Below are 6344 nucleotides of genomic sequence, written 5' to 3'. Positions count from 1 at the left end.
CTTCTGTCCTGATCTCACAGTGCAGAGACTGGAGACATTTTCACATGGCGCCATTTGCGCTGGTTCCATCCTTATGGTTGCGAAGCTGCTTGGCAGACTCCCTTCCCTTCTAACTGGGGAGGAAAAGTATCCCTGCTCTTGCAGTGATGAAAAATGCAAGTGGCTCCATTCCAGGGGCGGTTCAGAGTCAAGAGCGTTTTGTTTAATATTCCCTTTTTTCACCTCTCAGAGTTTTATATTATTCAAAGTGAATTTGGCAGCCTTTGAAGAGGTGCTCAGAACTTAAAAAAAAAAAAGGTGAGGGGGGAGAAGAAGGAAAAATCCCCCTCCCTGTCCCTTTCTCTCTGTGTTTCCAAGACTCAAGAGTTTCCAAGGTGGGGAGGGGTCCCGGGAGAGAGAGACCAGCTTCAAATGTGATGTGACAATGTGGGAAACAGGCAAGCAGGGAAAATTTGGATGTCCCCAAGAAAGGGATGCATTTCTCTCTACGGCCAGGAGGACTTATTTGCCCCCCCTTCCAAGGTAGTGGGACAGAAGGTTGCTTAGCAGATCTCTCCTGCCCCCTCACCTCCAAATGTCCCGGAAGTGGAGCCTTGCAGTGTCAGCTGACTTAAGAACATAAGAACAAAAGAAGAGCCCTACTGGATCAGGCCATAGGCCCATCTAGTCCAGCTTCCTGTATCTCACAGCGGCCCACCAAATGCCCCGGGGAGCACACCAGATAACAAGAGACCTGCAAGGCTTCCTGGGAATTGTAGTTAAGAACATAAGAACAGCCCCACTGGATCAGGCCAGAGGCCCATCTAGTCCAGCTTCCTGTATCTCACAGCGGCCCACCAAATGCCCCAGGGAGCACACCAGATAACAAGAGACCTGCAAGGCTTCCTGGGAATTGTAGTTAAGAACATAAGAAGAGCCCCACTGGATCAGGCCTTAGGCCCATCTAGTCCAGCTTCCTGTATCTCACAGCGGCCCACCAAATGCCCCAGGGAGCACACCAGATCACAAGAGACCTCATCCTGGTGCCCTCCCTTGCATCTGGCCCTCTGACTTGCTTATTCGCAGCTGGTCCCCACATGCACAGCCCTCCCTGGATTAGTCACTACCACTTAGCCAAATATGCTAAGGCAGAGCTTCTCAAACTGGTGGGTCATATCACTAAGGGGAGGTGGGGGGGGGGGCTTTTGACTTATGTAGGCAGGGCTGCAGCAGGCTGCAGGAGGTGGAGGGAGCCCTCCCCAGAGCTCCCCGAGGCTTGGAACCTACAGTAGAAGTGGGTGCAAAGCACTTCCGTTTTGCAGGAGATCCTCTGCGCCCGCTTCTATTGCAGGTTGCAAGCCTCGGGGAGCTCTGCAGAGCACTGCGCAGGGCTCCCCACACCTCCTGCAGCCTGATGCAGCGCTATACCATGCCAAGTAAGTCACAAGCACCCCCCCTTAGCGGTGCGATCGTGTTGTTGCCCTAGCCCCTCCTCTGCAAGAACTTACTGAGGGAGTACCTCTCACTCAAAGTTTGAGAAACCCTGTGCTAAGGGTTCTTTCTAGAACTTGGTGGTCGCCAGAATAAGCAGAAATGGATAGGCAGCAATCCACAAACCCCTCCCCTGCTGCTCCCCTGTCTTGCATGCAGTCAGGCTGACCACACACTTTGTGTCTCCATCTTTTCCTCCTTTTACTTTGAGGGCCTAGTTATAGGAATGACTGAGAGAACACTCACACATGCCAAACCAATGTGAATTGCCATTGGCCACCGCACTGACGCTCCTGCTGCAGCTCCCCTGGGTGCGCTTGTTTGAGTGTTCTAAAAAGCACAACTGTTTAAGAGACATGAGAACCTCAGAAGAGCCCCTCTGGATCAGGCCAAAGGCCCATCTAGTCCAGCTTCCTGTATCTCACAGTGGCCACCAGATGCCTAAATGAGAACACCAAAGAACAAGATCCCCAGATCCTGTGGCAGCTCCCTTGCATCTGGGAGCAACGCAGTCCCATTTTAGAGATGGGAAATTGAAGGCCCGAGAAAGCAACTTCTCTGAGCTCGCACAATGAGCAAGCTCAGGGGCCCCAATCCCAAGGCTAATCGCAGAGCCACCTGGGAAGGTGCGACTAATTGCAGGAGTAGACATGCTGTTTCCCAGGCATAACTGTGGATTGTGTGCTGGGGAGCTTGATAAGCCTCGGTTTGCTTCCTCCCTGTCGGCAAAAAAACCCAGCAGCCCAGCCACATCCTAATGTGGCACCAGCCTTCCAGGCTCCTGATCTGGCTCCCATTCCAAGATGTTCAAATCGGCAACTGGAGAATTGCCGGGAAGGAGCACGCAGGTCTGCGGGGAGGTGGGGGGGTGTCACTGCCACAACCTGATTTCCAATTAAGCAAACAATAACGAGTATGAAAAGGGCTCGCTTTGCTGGGCTGCACGTTCAATAATTAAATAAGTGGGAAACCTGGGGGGGAAGGAAGGAAAGGTGTGTAGCACCCCCAGCCCCTGACACTGGGAGGCTGCCAGTAAGCCTTGGAAGAGCAGGCCAACCAAGTGGACCAGCCAGACGTTCCGTGGAAGAGCCTGAGGGGATCAATGAAACTGTGGAAAACGGGGTGCAGGACCCAGTTTGGATGAAGATTCAGGTATTGCTGTGTTGCAGAATCACAGAAAAGAAAGGAACCTCAGGCCTGGCCCAGCCCCGCAGGGTCTTCCCTCTTCCCGGGGCACAAAGTGCACCTGGCCAGGCCTCTGCCAGGGAACTACAGACACTCCAGACCACCATGGGCCACTGCCCCCTGCCCCCACTTTTGAAAAGGCTCAGTTGAGCCCTGTTGATGCCTGAGGCGGCATGCCCAGTCCTGCCCCCTTTCCCAGTGATGTGCCAGCCTAGGCTTCTCCCACTATCTGAGGTTCTAATTCAGCACTCTCCTCCCCTCGACACAAGAACAGCCCCACTGGATCAGGCCATAGGCCCATCTAGCCCAGCTTCCTGGATCTCACAGCGGCCCACCAAATGCCCCAGGGAGCACACCAGACAACAAGAGACCTGCAAGGCATTCTGGGAATTGTAGTTAAGAACATAAGAACAGCCCCACTGGATCAGGCCATAGGCCCATCTAGTCCAGCTTCCTGGATCTCACAGCGGCCCACCAAATGCCCCAGGGAGCACACCAGATAACAAGGGACCTGCAAGGCTTCCTGGGAATTGTAGTTAAGAACATAAGAACAGCCCCACTGGATCAGGCCATAGGCCCATCTAGTCCAGCTTCCTGTATCTCACAGCGGCCCACCAAATGCCCCGGGGAGCACACCAGATAACAAGAGACCTCATCCTGGTGCCCTCCCCTGCATCTGGCATTCTGACATAGCCCGTTTCTAAAATCAGGAGGTTGCACATACACATCATGGCTTGTACCCCGTAATGGATTTTTCCTCCAGAAACTTGTCCAATCCCCTTTTAACGGCGCCCAGGCCAGACGCCGTCACCACATCCTGTGGCAAGGAGTTCCACAGACCAACCACACGGTGAGTAAAGAAACATTTTCTTTTGTCTGTCCTAACTCTCCCAACACTCAATTTTAGTGGATGTCCCCTGGTTCTGGTGTTATGTCAGAGTGTCAAGAGCATCTCTCTGTCCACTCTGTCCATCCCCTGCATAATTTTGTATGTCTCAATCATGTCAACAACAACAACAACAACAACAGTATTTATATACCGCTTTTCAACAAAAAGTTCACAAAGCGGTTTACAGAGAAAATCAAATATCTATGTCCCCCCTGAGGCGCCTCTTTTCTAGGCTGAAGAGGCCCAAACACCGTAGCCTTTCCTCATAAGGAAGGTGCCCCAGCCCCGTAATCATCTTAGTCCCTCTCTTTTGCACCTTTTCCATTTCCACTATGTCCTTTTTGAGATGCGGCGACCATGTCCTCTTCCTCCCTGTCGCCGCTTCCTTTTCCAATCAAGGGAACAGAGAGATGAGGAGGAGGCGGCAAGGAGAAGGACACAGTGAGCAGCCCCACCAAGCAGCCTGCCTGAGACTACCGCTTCAATCGGCCTTCACATGGCCCTGGCTGTGGAAGCGTGAGCAGAAGGGAGAGGGGAAGGAGAGGGAGATGAGGGGAATAGGGACCATAGCAAGACTCCTGATGCTGCGCATAAGTGGGGGGCAAGTGGGGGGTGAGGGAGCCAGCAGAGGCAGCTGAGGGGCTCCACTGTCAGAGGCAGCTGCATCCCCTTCCTCAATAGCAAGCCAGCCAAATTCTTCACTCTCAGCAAAGACTCCTTGCGGCAAGACTCACCACTGACCATTTTCCCCCCTACATCATTCAGAGGGTTCGTAGCTCCCATTTCATTTCCAGCTTCTACATTGTACGCTTACCTGACCCGTCCTGGGGGACTGCTCATGTCTCCCCTTCCTGTTGCAAGGAGGGAAAGGACCAACATTCAAAGAAGGGGCAAACCTGCAAATAGGAAAGAGTGCCAACATGGGGGCTTGCCTGATACACTTGATCAGGGAGTAGAACTGGGATGATTTCACACGGCCATTTGCAAGTGGGGCAACTCATTTTGTGGTGACCCTTCCTAGTCATGTTCTCATGTCACTCAATGTATTCCTGGACCTGAGCAAAGAACAGGAGCACCACCTTTGTGGGCTCAAAGTTCAGGCCAGGTGCATCAGCAAACACAAGATGGCCTGTAGTCACTGCTCAGAGGAGTCTGCCAATAGCACAGTCATTGCTAAGGAGATTCACGCTGAGCTGCTCCTGAGAGTTTCTCGGACTTGTCGCTAGAAGGCTGGTCACACTCCTCTTCAGACAGTGACCAGTGCTGTGCCAAGCTTGGAGCATGCCCATATGAATCTCTTTGGATGCAGCTACTGCTTTCTGGAAGTCAAATCTCTTCTCCCCAAGTTAATACTGTCCTTTAAATCCTACACAACCCAAGTATTTCAATTTTCCAGATCAGCAAGTGCAGGAGCCTTGTTCCAGCGAGAGGTTGGCTGATTTCTCCAGACTTTCTGCCAGGCGTCAGGAAGAGCTTCAACATACCCTCTTCTTCCTGAAAAATTGCATCCGGACAACTGTAGCCAGAGCAGAAAGAACCAAGTGCCTGCTAATCCACTGAATGGCTGCTTTGCACATCCTACTGGTGTGCAGGAGAATTTAAATTCAACCTCTAGTTCAGCATTCAGCTTCCTATGCAACCAGATACCTAAAGGGAAGCCCCCAAGCAGGACTTGAAGGCTGTAGCTCTCTTGCTGTTGCCTCCCTCCCAACAATTGGTATGTCATAGCTCAGGGCCCTGGAGTTCCCAGACAGCCATGGTGACTAGTAGCCAGTGATGGATAGACCAGCGCTTCTATGAATGGCCATCATCCCTTTCAATGCCATCACCACAGCTTCTGGCAATGAATGTCTGAATAGGATCCTGTGCCCTTTCGCTGGAAAAGAATCTTCTGTTTGGGCAGTCTGAGGGTGGAGAATGCTCAGGAGATTGAGCCGCTCAGTGATTTCAACATTGTGACAAATTCCAGAAGGATGTTTCTATGAAAGCAGGTCTGATGATTAGTAAAACTATACAATGGAGGCCTGTAGGAGCAGTTCTGACCACTTCAGGGGTGTGTGTGTGTGTTGGAAGGAAACTAAAAGGTCATCTAGTCCAACCCCCTGCTTGTTTCAGGAGAATCTCAAGGTGCTTCTCAAGCCTCTGCTTGAAGATCTCCAGTGAGGGAGTCTACCACATGTGTTCCACTGCCAAACCGCCCTGACTGTCAGGAATTTTTGTCTTGATGTCCAATCGGAATCACTTCTCTTGCAGTTTGTACTCATTGGATGTCGTTCTACTTTCAGAGGCAGTTGAGAGCAAATGAGCTTGAGGTGGTATATATGGTTTGTCTCCCTCCTTTTGTCCTCACAACAACCCTGTGAGGTATGTGAGGTTGAGAGACAGTGACTGGTGTCATGTCACCCAGGAAGCTTTATGGCTGAGCAGGGACTTGAACCTGGATCTTCTAGGTTTAAGTCCGCCTCCCAAACCGCTACACCACCCTGGCTGTCAGAGCTCTCCCTGGCTCTCCGTGTCATATTGGTGGGCTTCCCAGAGCCTCTGCTTGACCACTGTTGGAAACAGGATGCTGGATTTGACAGACCTGTTGCCTGATCCAGCAGGGATCCAGCTCTTAAGTGGAGAGTTTAACTCCAACGTTACCATGAAATGCGTGTGGCTTCATGGACTCCTAAACTTGATCCGACTAGCAGCAGAAACAGAGCTCAAAACATCACTGCAAGCCCCCTCGTGCACCTCTACTGGTTGCAACCTTTCTGCCACCCTGCAGATAAACATATTCCATTTAAGCATGAGGGGT

This window comes from Tiliqua scincoides, chromosome 2 (genome assembly GCF_035046505.1).
Source record: "Tiliqua scincoides isolate rTilSci1 chromosome 2, rTilSci1.hap2, whole genome shotgun sequence".
NCBI classification, from domain to species: domain Eukaryota; kingdom Metazoa; phylum Chordata; class Lepidosauria; order Squamata; family Scincidae; genus Tiliqua; species Tiliqua scincoides.
This window is presented reverse-complemented; position numbering follows the sequence as displayed.